Source organism: Chinchilla lanigera, unplaced genomic scaffold (assembly GCF_000276665.1).
Source record: "Chinchilla lanigera isolate Chin_1 unplaced genomic scaffold, ChiLan1.0 scaffold00036, whole genome shotgun sequence".
In the NCBI taxonomy this organism is placed as follows: domain Eukaryota; kingdom Metazoa; phylum Chordata; class Mammalia; order Rodentia; family Chinchillidae; genus Chinchilla; species Chinchilla lanigera.
In genome coordinates this window covers 19,592,087-19,603,269 of record NW_004955437.1, presented here as the reverse complement: position 1 = coordinate 19,603,269, position 11,183 = coordinate 19,592,087, and the positions used below count along the sequence as shown (strand labels likewise).

The 11,183-nt window shown below is 57.3% G+C and overlaps 1 protein-coding gene across 1 annotated transcript in view; it reads left to right on the top strand.

Annotated features, from left to right (window-relative positions):
- Chst3 (carbohydrate (chondroitin 6) sulfotransferase 3) overlaps positions 1 to 11,183 on the top strand; it is a gene marked incomplete in the record, with an annotated part of 42,103 nt that overhangs the window by 2,478 nt on the left and 28,442 nt on the right. The window contains 1 exon segment of the mRNA XM_005390020.2: positions 1 to 109.

The following is an 11,183-nucleotide window of genomic DNA, read 5'->3' as shown; positions in this document are numbered from 1 at the left end:
AGCGCGCGCAGCCCGGCTCGGAGCCCGAGTCGCGAGCGGATGCGGCCCGCGCTGGACGCCGGCGGAGGAGAGCGGATCCGCCCGGGTCGGAGGAGGCTCGGCGGTCGAGGTAAGTGGAGCGCCGGGTCCCGGAACCTCGTCCCGGGTCGGGGGAGGCGGCCCTGCTGCGCCTTGTGCGTCCTGGCGAGCGCGCCAAACTTTGGAAGAAGAAGAGAACGATCGGAGGCTTGGAGAGGGAGTTCCCGGCTTATGGAAAACCCCACGATGCGCCCACATCCCGCAGGACCCGATTTTCATCCGCCGGGCACACGCGTCTCCTCCCTGGAGCAGCAGACGCCGCTCGTGCGGAGCGCGGAGCTTCGCGTGCGCCGCCGCGACCACTCGGCTGCCACCCACTCCAGATACGCACTCGTGGGAGCGCGGGGCTTTGGGGCGTGGAAATCAGGCTCATCTTCGGGCCTCTCAGTTAGAATACCGCCTTTGTCTGCGGCCCCCGCAGCCCTCCAGTGAGACCCCCCTCCGAGCGCCCGGGGCAGGGCAGGGGCCAGGCCGCCTGGGCTTTGGAGAGTGACCCCGGAGGCCGAGGAGTGGGGAGGAGAAACCAGACGCTGCAGCTGGTCCTCGGGTTCAGCCGGAGGATTTGGGGTGGAAACTCAGGGTGTCTGTCTGGGCGATGTGTCTGGGTGTGCGCAGCCCTTCCGGAGGCGAGGCCGGCGACAGGAGGGAGTGATTCATAAACTCGGGGCGGCGTGCTAGGCGCCGGGAGCGGACTGGAAAAGGCTGCGGGCCGGCGCTGTGCGGGACGGGGTGGCGCTGGTGACAGGGCCTTGGAATGAGGCAGACCCTTCCCGCTAGCGGATGTGCTTCCTCGGGGGACTTCAGGGCCCCGGAGATTCCATCCTGGGTGCTGAGCTGTGGAGGGGAAGAAGGATCTGCGGCTCCACGGTCAGGGACTAGGGACGTCAGGAAGACCTTTATGGTCCTTGCATCTGGAGTTGTGCTCGACTTCCCGGGGCGAGGGTGTTCCACGGATTTTCCCAGGCCCAGTGCAGTGCCTGGCACTCCTGCGCGAGGAGTTAAAGGCGCCTATGGTGGTGTGTAATGGGGACTCCTCGTGAGCCCCGCAGGGGGGCCTCGGTGGTAGGAACCGGTCTTCCTAGGGGGAAGGGTCCCTGAGTGTCTCCAGGGGACCCCGCCTCCTCTATTTGGGACCCTGAGCTCCACCTTTGCCCTCTTTTCCGGGGCAACAGGAAAAGTTTCCTTTTTTATCCGGCTGTGCCAGGGCGGAAGGGTGCTGCTTGGCAGTCGGTGGTCTGAGCGTGACTAGATCTGTAGCAGAGTCATTCCATCCAGCTCCAGTGCTGGCTTTAGGGGCCATGGGTGGGCGGTGAGGGCAGAGAGACCTCAGGCTCCTGGAATTGGGGGCGGCTGCTCCTCTTCCTGGCTGCTGCTGGCCTGGCTGGAGAGGAGGCTAGTGGGTGATGTAAGCCTGTGCCCGGGGCCTGGCTCTGGCATGGCGGCAGGTGGAGGAGTGGTGGCTGTCCCCTCACTGAATATCACATGGGTGCTTCATGAGCTCTTCTCTGCCAGCTGGCACGTGCTTCCCCGAGGAGCAGCAACTCAGACTGCCAGTATTTTTAGGATTGAGAATGCACAGAGATATGGGGGAGCACAGGCATGTCATCAAAATGACACGTGTCACTCCCTGCTCTGCTCCCCCAACCCTCAGGGGGTGCCGAGTGCATTTCAAGCTTCTAAACACTGGAATTAGCAAAGCTCATGGGCTGTACTGAGGAAGGGGTGGTTTAGGCTTGTCCACCCCCAATTTCATTTTTTTTAAAAGACAGGATCTCACTATGTAGCCCAGGCTGGCCTCCAACTTGAAGTGATCCTCCTGCCTCGGCCTTCTGAGTGCTGGGATTACAGGTGTGTACCACCAGGCTCGTGGTACAAATTCAGCTGGAACTGTGGAGCCAGTTCCTTCCCCACATGGCCTTTCTTCCTCCCTTGTGCCTTCTGGGAATCAGGAGCACTCAGACGGTGACCTCAGCAAGCCATTACCGAACATCCCTGTGAGTTTAGGATGTCTTCTCCCTTCCACAGATGGCGAAGCTGAGGTTCAGAGATGCTAAGTACCCTTTTCTTCATTTATTTATTTATTTATTTATTTATTTATTGGTCTTTTGGAGACAAGGTCTCCCTATGCAGTTCAGGCTGGCCTTGAGCTCACTTTGTAGCCCAGGCTGGTCTCGAACTCACAATGATCCTCCTGCCTCAGCCTCTCGAGTGCTGGGATTACAGGCGTGCGCTACCACGGCCAGTGCTAAGTACCTTTTTCAAAGACACACAGCTTATGAGAGGCAGAGACAGATTTGAGTCTGGAGTGTCTGACTCCAGAACCATGCTGTCCATCTCCACCACACCAGCTGGCTGTAAGGGCCCTGCTAGTTCTCCATGGTGACCAGGAAGCAACACAGGTGCTGCCTGCTAACATGGCCCCGGAGCTTCCAGCCCTGCCCTGTTTTTCCACACATCCTGCCGAGCCTGGCTCGCACCACAGCCCGTAGGAATCAAAAGCTGGGTGGCACCAGCCTGCTGGAGCGTCTGTGTGGAGCCGGGGCCAGGAGACAGTGGGGACTTGGAGGTGACTGAGGGACATGGTGAGAGGTGACTCACTGCTCACCTGAGAGGAGACAGACCCTCTCCAGGTGGGGAAAAGCTGCCAAATCGCCACCTCCAAATGAGCCACTGTGTTCCTGTCTCCAGTACAGTCACCTGGGAGGTTAGCACTCACCTGCCGCTTCTGGTAGTCACCAGCCTGGTGAATGCAGGGGGTCATATCGCAGCTGTCCTTCCACCCTGCCTTGTGTCCTGGGGAGCTGGGCCTCAGAAGACAGAGGGCAGAGCCAGGGAGGCCAGGGGTGGGGAGAGCCACACGGCTTGGCTGGGCCTCCATTCCCTACAGAGGGACAGCAGTCATCTGGTCTCTGCTGTACGCATGAGATTAGGCGAGAGAGGGACAGTGTGTGGCCAGGGTTGGAATGCAGGGACTGCACCCACGCTGCCTTGGGGCACCCTGTGGTTCAAAGGCTGGGCTTTCGGTCTGGTGGGCGTGTATGCCCTACCCCCAAGGCCTGAGTGGGGTCACCCTGCTGAGGCAGGGTCCTCACTACCTGCCCAGCTCATTTCATCCACTGCGGAGGATAGTGGCATCTATAGTAAAAAAAGTTGGCAGCCGGGCACGGTATCCCATATCTGTCATCCCAGTCTCTGGGCAGCTGAGGCAGGAGGATCTCAAATCTGAGCCCTGATAGTGCCTAGCACCTCTGCTGGGAAGTCACAGTGCCAGAGGAGCACACCGGTGGGCACCCCGGCTGGGAGGCAGGAACACAAACAGATCTCGTGCCTCAACAGAAAGGATTTGTTTCATCTGTTCTCGGCCCTCTGAAAGCATGTGGATTCCATGGCTGGGCGTGGAGTGGCCCCCGGCTGGCCCAGACAGTTCCTTCTGCCTTCTGTCTCTGTCGCCCTGACTCTGGCGGTTGCTCCTGGTCCCCTGCCCGAGTGCAGGGAAGGGCAGGCGCAGGAGCCCGAGCACGGTACCTTCGCATCTCCAGCCCCCGCCATCCCTCCTCCTCCGCAGCCCTCGCGTCCTCACAAAGATGGCTGTGTGCAGAGGGGCTGTGGCTTTCCCTGGGACCTGGGAATTTATCACCGGGGCTGGGGAGGACTGTATGCAGAGGATTTGGAGGAAAGTGTGGAAAGTCAACAAGCCAGTCCCCAGCTCTGCCTCCCTGAAGGCTGCAAATAAACAACCACCTCGGGGCCAACCTGACGGCTGGATTTGTCCTCTCCACCGCACCTGGCCCCTCCTCCTTGACTGTGGCCGCCTCAAAAGTCAGGGCACCCCTCTGCCCACCAGTGTGCCCTGGACCCGGAAGTCCTGAGCAGCCTCGCTGTGGGGAAGCAGGTTGCTGGACGCATCTGGCTTCGATGTGGAGGACCTGAGGCCTGGCGGCGGTGTTACGGCAGCTGAGGAAGCTCTGCTTCCGAGCATCGCTTTAGGGTAGACAGAGCAAAGCTGGTTTTCTGGACCTTTCTCTGTCTCCCACCTGCAAAGAAACCCTCAAAACCCACACATGCGTTTCCTCTGTAGGCTTTCTGCGCCAGCAGTAGCGCCGAGCTGCTTTGCTTTTGGCGGGAGCCCTGTCGGCTCAGGCGGGTGGTGACACTGGGGTTTCGTGAACCTTTGAGCGCGTCTGTGTTGGACGTGGGAGGCAGAGTCCCCATCATCTAATAATGGCAGTTTACTTGGTGGCAGCCTCCAGGCTCAGCGTGCAGTGAGGAGGGGGGGGCCGGTCTCTAGGGGAGTTCTGGGTGGGGCCGGTCTCTAGGGGGTGGCGATGTGTGCCACTGCCCAGCTGGGTCTGCAAACCGGAAGCCCCTGGGGTCTGTGAGAAGGCTCTGCCTGAGCTCCCCGGGGACTCCCGCGGCGCCTGCTGTGATGCCAGGGTGCCGAGACAGGAATGGGGGAGCATGGGTGGGGGCGGGGCTGCACAGCCCGTTACACAGACCAGCACGCAGACCATCGTGGGCACAGTACACAAGTTCACACACACACTCAGCTGTGCCCCTGCACACAAATATTTCAAGTCAACAGCCAGGCATATTGAACACACTGGAACCGCATTTATAGGTGCAAATGTTTGTGCACGCACACACACACACACACACACACACCCGCAAAAACAAGGGCACACTCAGAAGCAAATTATGCAGTGGGTATGAATACAAGTTCAAAAGCTAGAAGGAGGGGGTGGGGATTTAGCTCAGTGGCAAAGCGCCTGCCGGGCAAGCGCAAGGTCGTGAGTTCGGTTCCCGGTACCGGAGAAAAAAACCAAAAAAAAAAAAAAAGCTAGAAGGCCCAGGTACTGCTGTGTGGTCCTCGGCAAGTTGTTTACTCTCTGGGCTGTGTTCTCCTGGGCTGTGTTCTCCTGGTCTGTGAGAGGCAGAGGGCAGCGGTAACCTACTGTGTTTGACAGCTGTGGGCTTAATATGTAAGGAGTGTGGAAGTGACAGCTACTTGTGTGTTCTTACTTGAGGCTTCCATATACCTGCTCTGCCCTGGCGATACACAGGCTTCACACATGGGATCAGTACTTCATACGTATTCTCCAGGACATGTGGCAGTCTCACTGCAGGCTCTAATTAGAATTTATTAGAAAGATCATCTGCCAGGCATGTTGTTCTGTACCTATAATCCTAGCACTAGGGAGGCTGAGGTAGGAGGATATACATGAGTTCAAGGCCAGCTAAAACGATATATTGAAGGGGCTGGGGATTTAGCTCAGCTGCACAGCACCTGCCTGGCAAGCGCAAGGTCTTGAGTTCGATTCCCGGTACTGGAAAAAAGACCCAAACAAACAAACAAACAAAAAACTACATATTGAGACCCTGCCTCAAAAAGATGAAACAAAAACAAAAAAAACCATAATCTCCTTCGGGAAGGCCATTGCTTTGTTTTTGTAACTAAAATGGCAACTTATTTTTAAAAGTTTTCCAAATTTTGTTATTAGTACATGTTTGCAGTACGTAATGGCTACGTTTATCATGGGGGGTTGGTGCGCGTACCTCATATATCTCAGTTCTTTTCAGTTTCCCTTCCCATCCCTCCCCCGCCTCCATGTCTCAGTTCGCCTCCCATTTGCAACAGATCCCTCTCCCTGCTTCCTATTACTATGTCTATCTGTTCTTTTGCCCTTTAAATTATTTATATTTTGGGTTTCACATACAAGAGAAAGCATGTGATATTTAAGCTTATACGTAGGATTTATTTCACTTATCATTATGGTCTCAAGGTGCATCCATTTTCCATCCATGACTCAGATTAATCCTTCTTTATCGCAGACTAGTACTCCATTGTGTGTAAATACCACATTTTCTTTACCCATTTACCTGTTGCTGGACATATAGGCTACAGGAAGCTCACTGTTGTAAGACAGTGTGGGCACCGGGCGTGGTGGCACACGCCTGTATCCCAGCACTCAGGAGGCTGAGGCAGGAGGATTGTTTTGAGTTCAAGACCAACCTGGGCTACAAAGTGAGCTCAAGGCCAGCCTCAACTGCATAGCAAGACCCTGTCAAAAAAAAAAAGACAGCGTGGGCACTGACTCCCCAAGGTTTACAGTCCCTTTTTTAGCAGTGGGGATTTTACACAGGAGGTCTGGGGCGCCCAGATGTCAGCTGGGGAGCCCTCCAGACTTCTGAGGAAAGCTCTGGTTCGCAGGGCCCACGTGTTAGGCGCCCACCGCCGTGCCTGCAGGCTGCTGGGCTCTCCACACTCACGGCCGCCCAGCCTGCCCGTCCCGGGAGCAGCCCCGGCTGTGCCCGCCTCCTCTCCTCTCTCCGCTCCAGCTGCCTCGCCATCTGGGACTCTGGAAAGTGCTAACGGGCCTGAGCCAAAGCAGTGCTATCTGAGGAAATGTTTTCAAAACAAACCGGGCCACCCCCTGGCTGTGACTGTGCCGATTTTCAGCAAGACGTTTCACAACTCCAACTGCACGGGCGGGGCTGCGTGCCCGGCTGTCATCCGGGAACAGCGAGCCGCAGCGGCAGCACCTGCCCTGTGGGTAAGGACAGCTGCTGGTGTCTGAAGAGGCCCGGAGATCAGAGACCTGGAGTGTGTGAGTCACAGGGGAAGTTGTCGTCCTCCACAGAGAAAAACTGAGCTCAAGGTCCTGGCTTATTTTCATCTGAGATGCTGTTTCCTCTTTTTTCTTTTTTTTTTTTTTGAGGTATGGTCTTGCTATGTAGTTCAGGCTGGCCTTGAACTCACTTCATGGCCCAGGTGATCCTCCTGCCTCAGCCTTCTGAGTGCTGGGATTACAAACAGGCACCACCGCACCCAGCAAGTCTCTACTTCTGCCAGCCCTCGCCTGCCCTCAGTGTCTGCAGCTCAGCGCTTGCTGTCTGTAGGTTTCCAGCTGCCCGGCTGCGTGCTCCTTCCTCTTTTCCCTGGCTCCAGGGTCCCCTGCTCCTGCTGAAAGCCCTGGTGGTGGCCTCCCCCCGTGCGTGTGACCCACCCCAAGGTCTGTGGTCCCTACAGGGCGGTGAGTTGTGGGAGCAAGGCGGTGTCTGCCGGGGTCACAGTGACCAGCTGTAGACTGAGGTTGGACCCCCAGGAGCTACTGGCCAGATGACGGGACAGGTACACTGCCCCTCCAGGATGCTTCTGCCAGGGCTGGCCGTGCCTGGGGAGGGTGTAGGGGCCGTGGGGAAGGGCAGGGGCTGCAGGACCCCAGCACATGGCCGCCAGGCGCTGTTTACCGGCTGGGCACTGCTTGGGGCGCTGCTTTGGGCCTGGAGCCCTGTGGGAGCCCCTTCCTGTCCCCCGCCTGCAGCCCTGATGCCCGCTGCATTATGGGGCTTGTGAGGCTGGCGGCGCCATGCTCTGGCTCCACAGGCCTCCCCGTCCTGTCCCTCCTGTGGACGCTGGTGCAGCCTCTCTGGGGGCCTCGGGTGGGTGGGGAAGTCGGTTTCCGCTACCCCTCGGTGGGGAGGGGCCGCGCCCAGGTCCGACTCTAGCCCCCACCCTGCGCGTCTCAGGGGGCCTGGGTATCACCTGTCCTGGGCCAGCTGACACCAAGCAGGTGGGCAGGAGATGGCAGGAGGCACTTTCTGCTGGAGAGGGGAGGGGACTTGGGTGGACCTGAGGGGGGCCTGGGGATGCTTCTGAAGGCCGGAAACCTGGGGAGCAGGTTGGTGGGGAGTCGGCTGGGCTGGCCTGGGGTTTGTAGGGTGCACACAGAAGGGAAAGAAAGGGATGAAGGAGGATGGGGTCTGGGTACCCACATGTGCCGGGTCCAGAGCCAGGCTGCCTGCATAGGAAACCCTGCTCCCCTGCGCTGGCTGTGTGACCGTGGCAGTTGCCTAACTTCTCTGTGCCTCCATTTTCTCACTAGTTGTGCTAATGTATCTGTATATAAGTCCTTAGTGCTGTTAGTGCCTGGAACACGGCACCGAGAAGGGTGAGCTGCTTTCTGTAACAGTGTGTATGTGTGTAGGTATGTGTTCTGGGTTTTAAAGACTATATATAGCCAGACATGGTGGCGCATGTCCTGTAATCTCAGTACTCAGGAGACTGAGGCAGGAGGATCGTTGTGAGTTCGAGACCAGCCTGTGCTACAAAGTGAGCTCAAGGCCAGCCTGAACTGCATAGCGAGACCTTGTCTCAAAAAGCCAAAAAATAGGAAAAAAAAAAAAAAAAAAGAAAGACTATATATAAGTTTTAATACAGTTAGAGAAAGAAAAAAAATTTTTTTGAGACAAGGTCTTACTTTGTAGTTCAGGGTGGCCTTGAAGTGGTAGAGATCCTCTTCTCTCAGCCTCCTGAGTGCTGGGATTACAGGCATGTTGCTGCCACGTCCGGCTAGAAAGGTGAATTGAGGTCAGATCACAGAGTTCCCTGAATGTCCACTTTGTATCCTCACTAAGCTCCACACAGCCTGCTAGACATCAGTTATGTCTCCATGTACAGATGAGGAGACCAAGGCCCAGAGAGGCAGAGGAACCTGCCCAAGGCCACACAGCTGGGACGGCTGCCCCGCAGTAGTGACACCCAGTGCTGTGTGGCTTTTAGGTCTTCCCTCCAAGTGGAAACTGGAGAGCTGCTGCCCAGGTAGTGTGGCGGGGCATGGGGCCGTGGCTGCAGCAGGGAGCAGATCAGGGGTCCTAGGGCGGGAGGACAGGCGCCACCAGAGGCGGGGAGATGCCAGGGCCGCCGTGAGGCCACAGCACACAGCTCGCCATTCATAGCCGCGGGCAGCCCCTGAGTCATCTGGAGAGAACATGACATCAGTGAGTCACCGGCCGCCACCCACCTGTTGATGTCCTCTGTGTCTCCAGCTGACCTCAGGGCCCCGGACCTGCACAGGGACTCTCACCCCAGGCGGCAGGGCCTTGCCAGCTCCCCAGCCACTGTCCCCACCCACCAGCCCTGCTTGCGTTCCCTTGAGTGTCTGAGGACCCTTGTTTTAGCATCCGTGTCATCCCTGATGCCAGTCCTGTTTTACAGATGCCAACACGAGGCCCAGAGAGGTTAGGTGACTTGTGCATGGTCACACAGCCAGAATCCAGAGCCCTAGCTGCCCAACCGCAGAGGTGCTTAGCCACTCTGCCCAGCCGGCACAGCCACAGCAGGTGGGCTCCACTCAGCTCACTGTGCACCGCAGACGGGAGGCCTGGCAGTTTCCATGGCAGGCGTGGGCCCTGCCCGGGCTTCCTGGAGGCTGTGGGTCCATGCAGGAGGTGGCAGAGAGTGCCAGGCTTCCCTGGCCATACAAGCTGTGCGGATGTGGCCGTGGGGGAGAGAGCTTTCTTTAAACCTCCGCTGACTCGCCCTCGGGAAGGGGTGCGGGTACTCTGAGGGCGCCTGCCTTGGAGCCAAACCTGGAAGAGGAGCCTGAGTCAAGCCGGGATGGGTGCCAGCTCCCTTGGAGCAGGCTGTGGGCACGGACACCGGGCTGCTGCAGCTGCTGCCGCCCTCGCCAGGCAGCTGGGGAGAGCAGGAAAAGGCGCCCTCATGGGACGCTCTGGTTTGGGGCCAGTTTCCAGGCGAGGACGCTGAGGCTGGGAGTGAGTTGATGCTGCCTGAGCTCCAGCAGCTGGGAGGAGGAGGAGGAAGAGACTCGAGTCCTCTTTGGAGAGATTTTCGTTTTTTTGTTGTTGTTGTTGTTGTTTTCCGGTACCGGGAATCGAACTCATGCCGTCGCGCTTGCCAGGCAGGCGCTGTGCCGCTAAGCTAAATCCCCAGCCCTCGAGTCTTCTTTGGGCAGGGAAGGACCGAGGGCCAGTTCCTCCCGGGGCTGGAGATCCCCCATGCGGAGCTGCACGACCAGTGGGGTCCTCGCTATCCCTGCACTTGGGATGCATTCTGCAGTCACGGTCGCTGTGTTCTCCCTGGGCGACGAGTGTCCATTTCCCCATAGCACCTCCGAGGCCATCGGTTCCTCTCCAGGCTTTGTGGGCAGGCGCCTTCTCCCCAGGTCCCATGCCACTCAGGCCGTGGCAGCTTCCACAGGGGCCTGGCCCAGCCATCACCCAGCTGGCCACACTCTGCTGTCACTCCTGACACACAGTTGTCGCCAGGTTACCCAGAAGTCCGCCGCCCTCAGAGGTCTCCCATGCCCTTAAGGGCCCAGCCAGGTCGTCAACCACATGGCCCGCCCTCGGCACCCCCTCTGGGTGCTTTAGAGGTGGCTGGTCCTTCCCTGGGGGAGGGAGGCACAGCCCAAACCAGGCCCCCACTGCAGGCCATGGCGTGGTAAGAGTTTGTGACAGTGGCCACTTTCCTGGCAGACAGGTGGGCTCGTGTGAGCATCTAGGGGAGTTGTAGCTTCTCATCGGGCCCAAACTTTCTCACTGGGAAAGCATGTTGCCTCTGCCCCTGCCTCAATGCACAGTTCTGTTAAAAGGACTTCTCCAAAACAGGAGAGTCTAACCTCCAAAGAACTTTGCCTCTACCTCTAGGTAGAAAACTGGGAACTACTTTTTATTGTTAGATTTATTAAATTTTATAACATCGGTTATACACGTTCATGGTACAAAGTTGAAAAGGTACAAAAAATACACAGCTAATTCTCTTTCCCGTGCCTGGCTCAGACACCCAGAGGCAACCAGTAATATCAGTTTCATGTGTGTAAGCAGCTCTTAAATTGTCCAGTTTTATTTTTTATGTTACTTTAGTTAATTAACTTGGTGGGGGGGTTCTGGAGATCAAACCCAGGGCCTTGTGTGTGTTAGGCAAATGCTCTACCACTGAGTTAAGTCCCTGTCCAGTTTTGTTGCTAGGAAGGGCTCACACTAACAATCTCCCTGCCTCAGCTTCCTAAGTGCTGGGAGTATGGGTGCATGCCACCAGGCCCGGCACCTGCTGAGTTTTAAAGAAACTCAAACCTTACTCTGCTGGACTCTCTGTTCTATTCTGAGATAAACCAAGCATAATTGTTGTAGGCAGCTGAATTAGATAGAAATATTATAGGCAGTCAGACAGGGCCAGGCCCTCGAAGAAGCCAGTATGAAAACGGAGATACCTTGCAAATGGAGAGGTGGCACTTGCTGCAGGCCAGATCTCTTTTTGTTTTGTTTTGTTTTTTTGAGACAGGGTCTCGCTGTGCAATTGAGGC